General features: G+C 40.7%; 1 protein-coding gene and 1 pseudogene across 3 annotated transcripts in view; one reads left to right on the plus strand and one right to left on the minus strand.

The window, feature by feature from the left end:
- LOC100942975 overlaps positions 1-10107 on the minus strand; it is an 18332-nt pseudogene extending 8225 nt beyond the window's left edge. The window contains exon 1 of the transcript XR_002770879.1: positions 9975-10107. The product of XR_002770879.1 is annotated as a 26S proteasome regulatory subunit 10B-like (transcript). The remainder of the gene's footprint in view (positions 1-9974) is intronic.
- The window catches only part of RGS6 (regulator of G protein signaling 6), a 582828-nt gene continuing 566172 nt past the window's right edge, over positions 3-16658 (plus strand). The window contains exon 1 of one of the 2 annotated variants that reach the window (XM_003801053.3): positions 3-404. The gene's annotated coding sequence lies outside the window, so the exon portion shown is untranslated. Of the gene's footprint in view, positions 405-494; positions 762-16658 lie in introns of those variants that run through there. The other variant, XM_012812220.2, reaches the window with a different exon arrangement.

The raw sequence follows: 16658 nt of genomic DNA on the forward strand, positions 1-16658 counted from the left end.
GGCGGGCCGACCTCCGGGCACCTTCCCGGCCCCGCGCGTGCAGAGGCGGGCGAGCGGCCGGTGCCCGGGAGCGCGGCGGAGAGCCGGGCGGGCCCGGAGCGCTGGAGACACCCCGCGCGCCCCGCGCCCCGACACCATGAGACCTGCCGCGCCTCCTCGCGGGCCCGGGGCTTCGCTCTCCGCTCGCTGAGCCCCTGCGCTCGCCACCACGGAAACTCGGAAAGCGGCGGCGAGGCGCCGGAGAGCCCCGCCGAGACGGACTCGACTTCCCCCCCGCCCCCGAGAGGCTGCCGGTCCCCGGTTCCCTGGGCTTCTCTAGCTTTATCATGAACCTGATGCAAGCTTGGCTTTAGGAGAAATTCAGAAGCCGGAGGGAGAGTCGAGGCAATTCTTTGGTTGCTAAGGTAATTGTAGTTGTGACAAAAATGGGCAAGAAACAAATGGGGGAAAGGGTGATTTAAAGCATCGCCCGCTCCACCCCATTCAGATGTGTTGATTTCATCTCCGGGATGTGGGTGCTTGTCCATTTCAGATACGTGACAGGTGCCGGTGTATGTGTGTGTGTCTGCAGTTTGGGACCGTAGAAGCACGAGCTTACATAAGTGGTTAGGCAAGCTGGCGTGTGGACTTGTGTGGGATGGGTGCAGGTCTGCATATAAATCATGTTCTGGGTTTCTGGGTGTGAAGCGCTCACCGCCTGGGACGACAGTGCAGAGGAAGGTGCTTTGAGATACTTGCCGTCTTCGATCTTGCGATCGCAGGTAGGGCAGCTCTACCCTCAAAGCAGACGTTCATTAACTTTTTTTTTTGAATAAGCTCGCCCATTTGTGGGTCGGAAGAAAAGCCAGCGCGTCTCCGCGGTGAGGTGTGGAGGGCAGGGCCGGGTGGCGAGGGCTGTTATTCAGGAACTGCGGTAGAAAAGGAAAGGGTAGTATTTGCTCTGAGAAGATGACTCCTAAATTTGTTGGTAAGGAGAGTGAAGAGACGGTGTTCACAGTCACTGTCAGGTTGCGTAAAAAGTGGCCCAATGAGACAGGGGAAGTGACCCAGAAAATTTAATTTTGTTCACAATGAAAGCTGCTATATTTCTTTTTCTTTTAAAAAATTTGACGGAGCAGGAACGTTCTTTTCTTTCTTTTTTGGTTGAGACCAGTGGTATTTCTATGCTACACATTGAAGGGATTGGGGTCTTGTGGGCTTAGAATTGTTCTTTCAGTGTTTCTCAGTGCTTAGTGGCTGAATCTGCAGCTCAGACCTGTTCCGAGCAGTATCTCTTAGCAGCCCCAAAGGAAGACTGCACAAATAATCAGATTAGGTAGCACCTCACATCGGACCCCTTTCTCTCCAAAGGGGATGAGAGAGGGAAGAAAAAGAACTAGGCTTGTACTGTCAGAATGGAGTTGGAGAATGAGCTACAAGTTTGTGTGTGTGTGGTGTGTCAAAAGTGTTAGAAAGGAAACCGTTAGGTTTAGCTTAATATGTTAACAACAGGATCAACTTGCATTGGCAAATGGGTGATTATGTGGAGTGGAAACTGGGATGTTGGTGGGAAACTTTCCATGAGTTGCATATTCTTATGTTTTATTCTTAATCTATTACTTCGCAATGGGTTAGACTACCCTTGTGAAAGAAAATAGAAGTAGGGAAATTTTAGACTTCTTGGAGAGACACCTTTGCAAACGGAAGCTCGCATGCTGAATTAGGAAAGTCAAGAGGATACAGTCTTCCTGAGTTCTACGAGACTATACCACTATTAAGCTAAGTTGTTGTGAAAATATAGTAATCTCGTGTGTGTGTGTGTGATAAACAATATGTAGAGAGTCTATTCCCAATAATCTGTCCTTTCCTGAAAGAGTCTGTACATTCTAGAAACGTCAGCTATTGGGCGTTTTGGTGATGAAGGAGAGAGAGACTGGCGCTTCCTTTTTCCTGTTCACTCCACTGGCTCTTAACTTCACTTCTGGTCTCCTTGAAGACATTTCAGTTAACATTCCTGAATTAATATTGCTGACAGTTTCAGTAAAACAATACTAGTTTTTCTCTGAAGCAACAAATTTGTCTTACCAAGTGAAACATGACAACTGTGCCTTTGTGGCAAAGATGTCTCTTTAAAGGAGCCCATTTTAATTATTTATTTTTTGGTCTGTGGAATAAAATAGCCAACGTAGACTTTCTTTTTAAGTGAGCAAACATTTCTCAAGAAAAAAAAAATTGAGGGTAGCTTGGTCTGTGAAATTTGCCAGGAATTTTGGATGTCTTATTGTTCACAGGGACAGAATTTTATGTGAAAGCAGGATCATTGTGTCTCTTATCTCTCTGGTCTCCTCCCATGCATTTTATCCCCTGACCTCCTAAGACTATGCCAGGAATTGCTGAACATTCTGTTTTGGGCCAGGGGTTAAACATCAGAGAGTTATGAGTAAGGAGTGGTGTGTCACATAAACATTTTTCAAAAGGCATGCTCTCAGAGATCTCAATACTAGGATTAATTTTCCCGTTAGCTTCCCAGTTAGCTTGTCTTAATTCAGAGTGCTTTGAACCTAGGAATGGATTTAACCTTTTGATTTTCAGTGCCAGCTGGAAGGAATATATTCACTGAATTTCATCCTCATTGTAACATATGGCATGATATAAATAATTACTATACACACAATATCCTCCTGTATGTAATTTTGAATTATAATACAAAATAAACCTTCATGTTGAGTGCTATGGGTATAATGTTTGAAAAAACAATTTCACTTTTTCCCTGATTGTAAAAGTAATATTTAGCTATTAGAAAAAATTAAAAAAAATAGAATTAATAAAAGAAAGATTATCCATAATCTCCCATGGAGGGCGAACCATTAATATTAACATTTCTTCAAACTGTATATTCTTCCAGACATTATTCTGGTCACATTCTTCATTATATTTCTACCTTCCTTCCCTCTCTTCCTCCAAAATTTTAAATCCTGTAAACATAACTTGAAGATGTGTTAAAGGTTTGGAAAATTACTGCTTGCTTACTGGATCATTTCTGATACATCAGATTTTAATTTTTGTCAGTGGTCCCTATTTTCAAAGAGAGTAGGTTCTCAACTCTTTGAAAACCAATGTTTTCAGAAATACTTGGGCGTCCCCATCAGAGTTAGAGATTAAAGCCTCAGAAAAGAAGTAGAAAGAACATTGGTTGCAACTCCTCCACCACCTTCTCGTGTAGTTTTTGGCTTCTGTTTCTTCTAAGGACAAATGACACTTTTAAATTTAGTTTGGTAAGCTAATGACATATTTGTCGCTTTGACATTTGATGAGCGTGCTCTTTGGAGAAAGCTTATTCAAACACAGATGGCTAGGGGGTCACCCTCAGTCTCCGATTCATTCTGTCTAGGGTAAAGCCTGAGATTTTACACTTCTAACAAGTCCCCAGATGATGCTGACTCTGAGGGTCTGGTGACCACACTGAAAACTAGAGGGTAAGTTACCTGAAGGCAAAGGCCTCGTTTCATTTTTCTTTGCATCCATCTTCCCAGTCTCCAGCAATGCACCTGCGAATAGGTGTTCAGTAAGTATTGATTGAATAAATATCAGTTTTCTCCAGGGGAGCATTTTTCTGATGTGGTCAAGATAAAGGAGGATAACCATGCAGAATCTGGAACCCTTAAGGATGGAGTGAAAGGCAGCCGTGAAAGCCAGTTCCTTAAACTGCAAGGAAAGCAAACATACTTCCAACGAGACAGTTAAAATGAACATTAAACCTAATCAGCTACATTAAATATCTAGAAGTATTTGCTTGAGATATTGCAAACCACGAAGCTTGCCAACTACTTCACCGTTGCCTCCCTGGGATTTTTAAGAAGCAACTTATTTTCTACTACATATACATACTCCAAAAGGGGGGGAAATCACTGTTAATTATCCCAATTATCAAAACAGCAGGTAAAGCAGGAATGGCACCTCCCTATGGTTCTTCCATCAAGAAAAGGGCAAAACAATACTTGTTGGTGCCCCAGCACTAGTGTATAAGATAGGTCCCCATTTTATGGCTAAGGAAATTTAAGACTCAGAGAAACAGATTAATCCACATAAGGCCACAAAGCTAACACTTGGCAGCATCAGAATCAGACCTCTCAGCTCTTCCCTCTACTAACAGGGAATGGGTTACTAACAGGGAATGGCTACTCCATAGCCAGGAGATTCCCGCTGGTAGCCCAGTGAGAATATTTCATCATCCTCGTGTGGCTACCTTTTGAATAGAAAACTAATCTTTTCCTTCTGCTTAGTGTTAGAAGCATAGTGTCAAAGAACATCCATTTTTACGTAGGACGTATGAAGACTTTTAAAAAATATTTGAATATGACTCAGCATTCATAGCCCAGTGGTTATGTCGCCATCCATATACACTGAGGGTGGAGGGTTCGAATCCGGCCTGGGCCAGCTAAACAGCTAAAAACAACTGCACCAAAAGAATAGCTGGGTGTTGTGGTGGGCGCCTGTAGTCCCAGCTACTTGAGAGGCTGAGGCAAGAGAATCGCTTAAGCCCAAGAGTTGGAGGTTGCTGTGAGTGAGCACGTCACTCTACTGAAAGTGACATAGTGAGACTCTGTCTCAAAAAAAAAAAAAAAAAAAACCCAAAACTTGAATATGAACAAAGTAGATGCTCCTTTAATTCAGGCTATTAAATGAGTTGGTGGCTAACTGTCTGGCTTTTCTAATGAGTTTGGTAAAGCCGTTAAAAGGAAAAGTCACATTTCAATGTTTGCACAGTAGAGTTCTCTTATTCATTAGCCTCTGTTCTACCTGAGAGGCTGTGTTCTTGCCCAAGTGGAAGTTTGCATTACTCAAAGCTTTCTGAGGGGAGAGTTTCCCATGTGAATGGGAGCTAGTGGTGACACTCCTTTGGGGACACCCAAGGGACTTACATTGCACTCACAGAGGCCTGAGCAGCCCAAAGCCCAGACAGAGCTGCTGTTTTCTGGTAAGGTGGTGCAACAAGCATCTGTCCACCCTGTTAATGGTGTGGAGCCTCAGTGTCCTCATCTGTAAAACAGGAACAAAAAATTATTTCTTCAGTATGTTTCACCACGAGGAGAGTGCAGGATCCTGTAGGGAGTACCGGGCAGAGGAGGTGTAGTTACTTAAGAAGATGGAATTGCCAGTCCACGGTATCTGTTTATAATTATTTTGATATTGAGTCTATTGGAAACAAATGTTTCAGAGCAATTGTTTCTTTATTTTTCTGTTCCCTGAGGACTTTCTATATCAGTCTAGCATTTGAGGGACTCTGAAGTCTCTTTGAGAGTTTTGTTGTATAGTTCTAACTTTGGGATTTGGGGAGGCTTACAGAAAGCAAGTGTCCCAGACATCCTGGTGGGAGAAGGGAGAGTGGGGGTGATCTCCTTTCTGGTAGGCCAGTGGTTCTCAATCTTCCTAATGCCTCCTGATGCCATGACCCTTTAATACTGTTCCTCATGTAGTGGTGACCCCCAACCATACAATTATTTTCGTTGCTACTTCATAACTGTAATTTTGCTACTGTTATGAATCATAATATAAACATTTGATATGCAGGATGTATTTTCATTGTTACAAAGGGGTCGCAACCCACAGGTTGAGAACCACTGTGGTGGGCAAAGATGCCTTCATTTCCTTGAGGGTAAAGGCCATTAATCACCAACAGGAAGGAAAGTGAAAGAGGAGACTGCTGCTGTGAAGATACCGTGAAAGCTGGACACCCAGAGCCAGCCACTGCTGGTTTTCTTTATTTGTATTTCTTACAGTGCTTGGCACATAGTAGGAATTTGGTAAATGTTTGCTCAGTGTGGACTTGGAGATTGACAGCTGGGGTGGCAGTAAATGGGAGGAGGGATGGACTGGTATGAATGTGGACGCAAGGTACAAATGAATTAGCCCCCATTCTTACTGCTTGCTTGACACAGTGAGACCTCCATCTTAGCTTCTAGTTATCCGCTAGTTTGTTTTCTCCATGGGGCTGCAGACTGTTTGTCTGGCTTTTGTGTTTTATTTTTGATCATATATATATATATATACACACATTATTTGTTTGTTTTTTGTTTTTTAGAGACAGAGTTTTACTTTGTTGCTCTTGGTAGATTGCTGTGGCATCACAGCTCACAGCAACCTCCAGCTCTTAGGCTTAAGTGATTCTCTTGCCTCAGACTCCTGAGTAGCTGGAAGTATAGGCACCTGCCACAATGCCTGGCTATTTTTTGTTGCTGTTTGGCTGGGGCCTGGTTCGAACTGACCATGCCCGGTATATGGGGCTGCCTTACTCACTGAGCCACAGGCGCCGTGTGTGTGTGTGTGTGTGTGTGTGTGTGTGTGTATATTTAATCTCCATCTCCAGCACAAGACCCACATGCATAGTAAATGCTTAATAAAAATTATTTACCTAAACAAAAATTGCTTAGCCTATAGTATGGATCTGTCATTTAGTGGTGGGGTGATCTTATAATATCAGCATTTGTAAAACTTTTTATAATTCAAAGTTCTAAGAACAGTAGTTAAGAGGTGGTATAACTCCCATTTTTCAGATGAGGAACTGAAGCTGAAAAAGTTTAGCCAGGACAGCACCTGTGGCTCAAAGGAGTAAGGTGCCGGCCCCATATGCCGGAGGTGGTGGGTTCAAACCCAGCTCCGGCCAAAAACTGCAAACAAACAAAAAAAATTTTTTTATTCACTTGCCATAGGTCAGATAGTCACTGAGTAAAGGAATCAAGACTTAAACGCAGATCTTCCTGGACCCCAAAGTCTCTCTCCTATATCCCACGCTAGGGGGTAAGCAGAGACCTTATCCTTGAGATAGTTTTAGTTGTCTTGGAGAGATGATAGTAATTAATAGAAAATTAGCATAAGAATATTATTTTACAAGTCAGATTCGATAGCAAATAGTTGATGAAGACAGTAAGTATAGTACAGTTCAGTTGAGAGAAGGCGCATTTTATCATCTGCTCTGGAAGAGACAGGCTTTGGGAAATGGGAAGAAATTTCATAGGTGAAGAGAGATAATGGCAAGATCTTCAGGTGTGAGGTGTTGATACTCATGAGAAACGCAGGCTTACGGGGATTTCATTGTTTTGTGAACATCACGGAGTCTACTTACGCGATCCTAGATGGTATAGCCCATCACATACCCAGGCTGTGTGGACAGCCTATTGCTTCTGGGCTACAAATCTGTACGGAATGTTACTGTGCTGAGTATGTAGGCAGTTGGAACGCAATGGCAAGTATTTGTGTATCTGAACATACCTAAACACAGATGAGGTACAGTAAAAACACAGTATTGTAATTTGATGGACAGCCTTCATATATGCCATCCATTGTTGCCTAAAGTGTCATGTGGTGCACACATGACTATGGCTTGATTTCAGAGTAAGAACTAACATTATGCAGTCTTCCTAGTCAGAGCCATCCTAGACCACCCTGGCTCAAACAGTAACTCCTGCCCCTTCTCCTTGCTCTCTGTCGTCCTACCTGCTCTGTTTGTGATCATAGCATCATCACCATGACATTGCATGACATTGCATGACATGAATTTATTACATTTTGTCTCTCCCCTTCCCCTGGAATATACATTCTGGGAGAGCAGGGGCTTTTTATCATTTCCCGTTGTAGCTTCAGCACCTGTCACAGATTCTGGTTCATCGTAATTGTATAAGAACTATTTGTGAAATGAATGAAGGACAAAGCATTAGAAAGTGGGGCTGCAAACTCCAAATAGGATGAGTTAGGTAAAGGAGATGAGGGAAACAATTGGGTTTTATTTTGTGATGGCAACTTAAGTTGTGTTTTTTTCTTTTTTAAATCAAAATATTCTTTTCTTGTGTGTGTTTTTATTCCCAGAAGGAAATATATTTATACCTGTTTTTCTTGAAATATGGGGCCCTCTGACCCATTTTGAGAGAGACGCGGGTACTAAATACCATTTCCTTTTTCCTAAGAGCAAAATTGCCATCTATGTGTGATGGTGGATGCCACCTAGCCCTGGACTTCAAGGTTGGGAAGGCAATAGGGACAAGGAAGGGCAGTGTTAAAGCAAAGGTATGTACTTCTCAAAAGGCCTGTTGTTATATTTTAATCCATTTTTAAATTATTAACAACTGATTCCAATTAGAAAAATACTATATAGATCTACACTGCCTAATCGAGGAGAAACACTTGTTCGAGCGCCTGTGTTTTATCTGTCTGTGACCTCTCTAGAAAAACAAGACAACTCTAAATAAAGTGTCCGGTATATTTTCCTCTTAAACTGCTCTGTAAGTGCTACTGTGTGCAGATTCCAAACCAAGCAGGAAGGTGCCATTATATTGTTTTGCTGACCATACATCCTAATCCAAAGACTGATTCAGCAGCTGGTCAAAATAGAAAGGACACATTCACAAAAAATAAACGTATTGATTATGTTTGAGACTTTTTTATTTGTTGTTGTGAAAGGAAAGGCACTCTCAGTTTGGGTATAGCAGGGAGTTTAGGGCTCAGCTACTGGTCTCTGCTCCTATCCGGGGCTGTGACAATGTAGCTTAACACTTGTGATCTGTATTCTTCCCACTTGCAGAATGGGGCTGGCAAGTTGTGAGTGCTCTGAGGGCAGTCCTGAAGGCATGGACCTGACTAAGGTGTGGTTTAGTCAACTCTTCATGGGGCTGGAGGATGGGACGTTCCCTTCCCCAGGTCACAGCAGGCTCCACTGCCCTTCTCTGTTCCTTGTCCTTATCAGGAAGTGTGTCTGTCTCCCTCCCTAAGACCCTTTTCTGGGTCATGATTGGTCAGATAGAAGGACTTCCCGCTGAGAGGTTTCACAGCAGAGGCTGGGTGGATAAATTGGACTCTGGAGGACCAAGGGGTTTGGGGCTGGCAGAAATGGAATCAGGTGTCCAGGGTGTGCTTGGGGCATTCCAGTGTGAATAAAAGGGGAGAGGTGACAAAGTCTAAGGCATGTGCAAAGAAGGCTGAATATTCCCCCATGGAGATCCAGGTCCTTAGAAACATGTCCCATAGGAGTAGTCCCTGTCGGTGAATTTATAATTTTAGTCGAAACAGGGGTAAAGAAAATCTGGGTTGTAAGTAAAACTGTTAAATTTTTGTCGTGTTTACAGAGAGTAAAATGAGAAAACAAAAGTAGATTATGAGTGACGTTTTACTCACCTTCTGTGGGTGTGCCGCAGTGAATTACCTGGACTTCTTACCGTTTCCCTGGTCATCACTCCCCTGCAGTGAGATGCTGCAGGTGGGTTTGTCTTTACACTCAGTGCACAATTCCCATCCCCCCACCTGTCAGGCTTTCTGTCCAAGAGTTCAGTGACTCCCGGGGTTCCCTGTGGTTCAAGGCTAAAGTGGATCAATCTTGGGATAAATTTCGTTTAACTATCTTGGCGTGACTGATTAGGACGTCCTCATACTTCTCACCTGTATTCAGTGTTGGGTCAAAGTGTAAGCCATCAATGACATGTTTTCATTTTGGGGGGCTTCCTTTAGCTTTCAGAAGCTTCTGTGCAAAAACCACTTTTCCTGCCTGCCATCTGCCTTACCCCCACCCCTTAAAAAAATCTGTTTCAAATCCCAGTTTCTGGCATTTTCTAATTATCCTTGACAGGAATGACCACAAGGCTATCAAAAATGTATTTTGAAATATGTTTAAATTGATCTTTGCTAATTGGTAATTCTTGGCTGGGAAAGTTTTCTTTGGTGGAGATTGGCCATGATGTTGAATATATGAAGATGAGCAGTCATTGTTCAAACTAGAAACACAAGTTTGGGCCAACCTGTGGAGGGACGAGAATGTCACGTATGATCATTGTGATGATGTTGGCGCTGATTCAGGACTGTCTTGGATGCAGATAAAAACAACAACAACAGCTCCCCAGCTGAACCCAAGAAAAATGCACTATTTCAAGCAAAAATAAATTTAGCTATGTCTTTGAGAATACAGGTGTGGCTGGATCCAGAGACTTAAATGATAACATCAGCACTCTTACCTGACACCTCATCTTCTTCACGTCCTCTCTCTGTGACACTAGAGATAATGAAGATGGTCACTGATATTCCCTGTGTTGAAAGGGATCTTCTCTCTTCTTCATATCTCCTTCTCAGGGAGTAACTTTGGTCCATATTAATCACATGTCTATGATGGTCCAATCTTTGTGACCAGGGCTAAGGTATACTTGGCTGGGGTAGTTCACAGGCTTATCTTTCTTTACTAGAAGAAGATAATTTGATAGGTAAATATACTAGGCTAACAGAAATAGTAACTGCCTCGATCTTAACTTGAAGAATTTTGGATTTTATTAAATGTAGGGTATTCCAGTCATTATGAGAGTTCTGAAGTATTTTATGAGTTAGTGCAAGATACTGTGAAGCATGCCTTTGATTGTGTATTTCAAATCTCATTTCACTTCTATGCTATTTCTTTCATTCAATGAGTATTGCTTCTTGTCTATACCCAAAGCACAAACGTAGGGGCAAGTGCATGCAGTGGTGACCAACACCATTGCTTCTGGCCCCCTTGCCATCTCTGCAACCGTAACCTGCTACTATAGCACTTTTACTTGACTGTACCTGAGATGGCTCCAATGTCACCATAAGGACCAGATATGTTGTCTCCTTCTCTCAGATATGCATTTATTTGTACGATTCTTATTTAAACATACAACTCTAGTAAATATATTTACAGAAAAGTAGACAAATCATTGCTCAATGAATTTTCCGATAGTAAATACATCCTTCTACTCTCTCCTAGCTATAATATTACCATTTCCCCAGAAATCAACCTATGAACCCTCCCAGTAAATACCCCCATTTTTGCATTGGTAACCAGGAACCTTTTTTGTTGTTGTTTTTATAAGAGATGGAGGGCTTCCTATGTTGGAGTTCATGTTGGCCATGAACTCCTGGGCTCAAGTGATTTTCCGAGTCACCCTTCCAGGCAGCTGCTGCTAACCTGATTTCCAACACTATAGCTTTTCACTGTTTAAATATATGAAATATGTGTGTAATCCTACATACATGTATGTGCCCTTTTCTGTTTTCTGGGTTCTTAAGCACAATATCCATGCAGTAGAGCATAGCAGTAGTTTATTCCTTTTTTTCTTGCTATACAGTAATATTCCACAAAGTATTATTCATCTATCTCGACAATTTGGGGACATTTGGATACTACTAGTTTAGGGATGTTATGAACAGTGCTGCCATGAATATTTTCTGCATGTTACATGGTACACACATGAATACATTTCTGTTTAGTACACACCTGAGACTGATGGGTCATGGGGTATGCATTTCTTCAGCTTTAACAACAGGTCCTTACTTACAAAGAGTTTGCCTAAGTGGGTCTGTCATTTTTTACTCTTAACATTAGTTCATGAGTGTTTTAGTTTCTCTATATTCTTGGCAAGACTTGGCCAAGAATTGTTAATTTTTGAATTTTAGCCATTCTGGTGGGTATGTAGTGGTATGTCATTCTGGTTTCAATTTGCATTTCTCTGGTGACTAATGATATTGTGTTTTTTAAACGTGCTGTTTTATCGCTTTTATGCAACTTTTAATAGTGCCTGTTCAAATTCTTTGCCTACTTTTCTATCGCATTGTTGATCTTTTTCTTGTTGAGTTGTAGGAACACATTCGCAATATGAATAGTTTTACTAGTCAAATGTATTTAACATAACCCTTCCCATCTCTAGTAGCCTGCCTTTCACTGTCTGTTGATGAATAGGAGATATTTTAACATAATCCAATTGATCTCTTCCTTTATGATTATTTTCCTCTATGCCTGCTTAAGAAATTTTTGCCTACCCTAAGGCTATGAAGCTATTCCATTTCCATTTTAAGAAGCCTTATTGTTTCGCCTTTTATCTTTAGGTCAATCCACCTGAGTTTTTCCTATGTAGGCATGGAAAAGACATCCATATTGATTTTCTTTTCCATGTGGATAGCAAATTAACCGGCATCACTTATTGAAAAAACCCTCATTTCCACTGCTCTGAAATGTTACTTTGTTATCAGTCAGGTGATCCTACATATGTGGGTCTGTCTCTGTGTTTTCTAGTTCATTTTCATTTTATACTTATGTATCCTAATACTGATGCCCCCCTGTCTTAAGTATGTGAACTTAATAATAAATTTTGATATCCAGTAGTGTATGGATATTCCAGCTTTGTTCTTATTTAAAAATAACTTGGTTATTCTTAGCCATTTGCATTATTGTATACTTTTTAAAATCACCTTTGGATAGGATTTTGATTGGATTCTGTTATATGTAGACCCAAATTGGGAATAAATTAATGTCTTTACAGTGTTGATTGTTTCAACCCATTAATATGGCATATCCGTCCATTTATGATCTTTCATTTCTGTTAGTGATTTTGTATCCATCTATGTTGTGAAAGTATTACACATCTTTTTAAAGATATATTTTTAAATATCTGAAGTTATTCGATGCTATTGTAAGTGGTAACTTTGAAAAATATATTTTATGAATTTTTTGCTGATACATAGAAAAACAATTGAGTTTTATTTGTTGACTTTGATTCTAGTGACTTTGCTGAATTCACTTATTAATCCTAATAATTCAGTGTAGGTGATTTTGAATTTTCCATGTGTTCTGTTAAACTACCTGCAAAAGTTTTTACTTTTTCCTTCCTAATCATTGTGATTTTTGTTATTTTTTTTTCCCTTGCCTGTTGCATTGGCCAGGTCTTCTAATATAATGGCAAATAGACGTGGTGATAGCAGGCGTCCTTGTCTCATTTCTTGAACTCCTGAACTCAAGCAATCCACCCACCTCGGCCTCCCAGAGTGCTAGAATTATAGGCACCAGCCACTGCACCCCACCCTTTGTCTTATTTCTAATCTTAGTGGAAAGGTTTTCAAAGTTTGACTATTAGATTATGATTGCTGTAAGTGTTTTTACAAATACCTTTCTGTCAGATTAAGCAAGTTCCCTTACATTTAAAATGGGCTAAGAGTGTTTTCATGAATGCTCTTGAATTTGACTCAATGCCTTAAAGCAATAGTTACATAGAATATCAGGCTCACCTTTGTCCCCACGCCCCTTTTCTCTTGGATCTTGGTCCCATGTATACTCATTGCTTTGGGAGCTCTTTTTAAAATATATGTTTTATCCACCTTTTTTAGTTATTCTTGAGAGTTGATATGTAACAAGCTGAATCCTCATTGTAGGAAGTGGTACCGTACATTCTAATTGTACTATTTTTGTCTTCCATCTACATGGTATGAGTAAAACTGTAAAACAACCCCCAAAGAATCTATCCAATTGTTATTCCTTTTACCTGTATTGCCTCTGGCTGGTGAGCTTTGTGAATAGATCTTTCATTTGTTAGGTTTTGCTAACTTAGGAAGAAAAGCCTATTGCTGCTCCAAATGTATAAATTATGGAGTCATATCAAGTTGCACTATATGTACACATAAGGCCTAATTTTAGGGTGTAAACATATTGATTTTTACCTGTTCTTTTAAAAAAAGAAAATAAAACAATGAGATCCCAAGAAATAAAACTGACATTCTTTTAAAAAAAAGCCAATAGGAGTGCTTTTCTTCCTGGGTCCCCTGGGAACATGTCATCCTCTTCATCTCTTAGTCATCCCCTTCTTGTGTATAAAAATTGGCAAGCTTCTCTGTCACTCCCACTTCTTTTCTAGCAGTCATACACTCTTTCATGCAAAATAAGAGAATAATAAAATTTTGCTTTTGCAGTCCCTACAGTCAGTAGTATGAGAAACTATCATCTTGTAACCCATCCTTACAAAATGTCGGTCCTCTCAGGTGAGAGGGGAGTTTATCTGGGATCTCAAGACCCCACCCCTAATGGTGGCTGTGTTACAGGACGACATTAGAATACAACCCAGTCTCCCTAGGCCTTCGTGTCACAAGGCTTAGACTTGTTCAAGGGACAGGAACAATTTTTATGTAAAGGGCTAAATAAGAAATATTTTAAGATTTGTGTGCCACTACTCAACTCTGCCATAGTACTGCAAGAAAGCGATCATAGGCAAGGAGTAAATAAGTGGGCATTTTTATTTATAAAACTTTATTAATAGCCACAAATTTGAATTTCATGCAATTTTTATGTGTCATAAAAGATTCTTCTTTGAACTTCTTTCAACCATCTAAAAATGTAAAAACCATTCTTAGCAAACAGATCACATAGAAACAGGCGGCAGGCTGGATTGGTCACATGGCCTCTAATTTACCAACCTTTGAGCTGGTTGATTGTCAAGGCCTATTCCACAGCTCTACGTTAGAGTTGATTTGCTAATCTCTTTTAGAAAATATTTTTTTCTGTCTCGTGAACATTGTTCAAAAGGCTCTATTCCTTTCTTTTGGATTAAGAAAAATAAAAGGTTTTCTTTTACTTTGATTCTTTCTCTGATGCTTGCTCTTTCTTTACGTAGATCCAAGTTTCTGACCTATATAATTTTCCTCTGCCAGAAGAACTTTTAGCATTTCTTGCATGGCAGGTCTGCTGGTGATGAATTTCCTCAGTTTTTGCTTGCCTGCGAAAGTCTTTGTTTTTCCTCCACTTTTGAAGCATAATTGCAGTAGATGTGGAATTCTAAGTGGGTGTTTTTTTTTTTCCTCAACATTTTAAGTATCTCACTCCATATTCCTGCCTGCATGGCTTTTGATGAGAAGGGCTCTGTAAATCACATCTTTGCTTTTCTATAGGTGAGGATCTGGCTTCTTTGAAGATTTTCTCTTTGTCTTTGGTTTTCCGCAATATGATCTATCTAGGTATAGGGGTTTGTTTATTTTAGGGGGGGATTTATTCTGATTGATGTTTCTGATCTTCCTGGATCTGAGGTTTGTTGCATGTTGTTAATTTTAGAAAGTTCTCAGTCATTATTTCTTCAAATATTTCTTTTTTTCCCTTTCTCTTTTTCTTCCCCACCTGGAGTTCTGATTATACTCTTTGATATTGTTCCACGGTTCTGGAATTTTCTGTTCTGATTTTTTAAATTTATTTTCCCTTATTTCTCTTTCTCTTTTTAGTTTGGAAATTTCCTATTGACCTTCAACCTTATTGATTCTTTCTTGACCATTTGGTCATGAGCTCGTGAAAGGAATTCTTCACTTGTAGCAAGTTGTTTGGTTTTTAGCTTTTCCTTTTTAAAGAAGTTTTTAAAAAAGAGTTCTGTCTTTCTGCTTCCTTTACCATTTGCTTTTTCTATTAGAACGCTTAACATTTTAAATCATGGTTAATTTAAATTTCTTGTTTGTTAATGACACTGATAATTCCAACATCTGTGTCATATCTGAATGTGATTCTGATGGTTGCTTATCTCTACAGAATGTTGGTTTTTTTCTTTTCTTTTTTTTTTTTTTTTTAGCATGTCTTGTAATTTTTTTGTTGAAAGCCAGGCAGGATGTATTGGGTAATAAGAACCAAGGTAGACAGGCCTTGAGTGTGAGGTTTTATTTAATCTGGGGAAGAGTTGGGCTATGTTGAGTGTTTGCTGTAGGTCCCCAAGGCTTCACAGTCCCTTAGCATCCTTATTTTTGTCTTCTTTCTAGATTTTAGAGTCCCCTAAGTTCTTCTCCTCAGGGAGTTTGTGTCTTGGAGGTCTTCTGGCTGTAATCCACTGTTAATGGGAGGCCTATTGGTGTGGTGGTAGCATATAAGTGAAGAGGAATGTTTTGTAACCATCTAATTAAGGGCAAAAATAGAGGAACTTCCTTTTAGTAAATGCAGCAACACTTTTTGCTGTAAGAGGAGGGAAGCTAGAGGACATGGTGGCCTGGATGAGGGTATCTGAAGATGAGTGACTTGCCTCCTGCTGGCTTCCATTTCTTCAGTGAATTTTTTTCTTCAAGAGACAGGGTCTTGCTCTATTGTCCAGGCTATAGTACAGTGGCATGATCATAGCTCACTGTAGCCTGGAACTCCTGGGGTCAAATAATCCTGCCACTTCAGCCTCCTGAGCAGCTTTGGGTAAGTTTAAAACATATATATATATATATGTATATATGTACATATATATATATGTATGTATATATTTTATAGAGATGGGGTCTCTGATTATTTTGCTCTGGATGGTCTTTAACTCTGGCCTCAAGCGATCCTCCCGCCTTGGCCTCCCAGAGTGCTGGGATTACAGGTGTAAGCCACCACTCCTCGTCCTCTTCAGTGAAGTGAGTCCATCAGCTGAGATACCGTATCAAGTAAGAGCAAGAAAAAGATAGGAGAGAGCCGATTCAAAAGGGGATTTCGAGAGCAAGCTTAATAGGAAAACATTTTAGGTTTAGTGGGCAGTGTTGAATACGGGTTTAAGTTTGTGGCCATGAATTTAAAACACAGCTAGGCCGCCTAGTGCTATGTTTCCTCCCCACCCCAAAGCATTCATCTGTTTGGATGTGATCTTGGAGTTGGTGGATATGTGGGTTCCCTGAGTGTTGGAGTTTTTTGAGGACAGGATGACAGAGCAGGGGGTTGGTGTGGCAGTAGAGGATATTTGCGAGGGAGTGATTATGAGCGGTTGTAATGAGGGAGCCGGCGAGAGCAGACAGGAAGGCAGAGTGAGGAGCAGTGATGGACAGGAAGAAAGGTGTGGAGCCAGTGGAGCGACTGTCCGAAGAAGTTTGAAGATGTTCAGTGAGTGCAGAGTCAGGGTACAGACCCTGGGTGATGACAGATGAGTGGCTGTGGG

The sequence above is a fragment of the Otolemur garnettii genome, unplaced genomic scaffold, assembly GCF_000181295.1.
Source record: "Otolemur garnettii isolate 467f Iridium unplaced genomic scaffold, OtoGar3 scaffold00196, whole genome shotgun sequence".
NCBI lineage: Eukaryota > Metazoa > Chordata > Mammalia > Primates > Galagidae > Otolemur > Otolemur garnettii.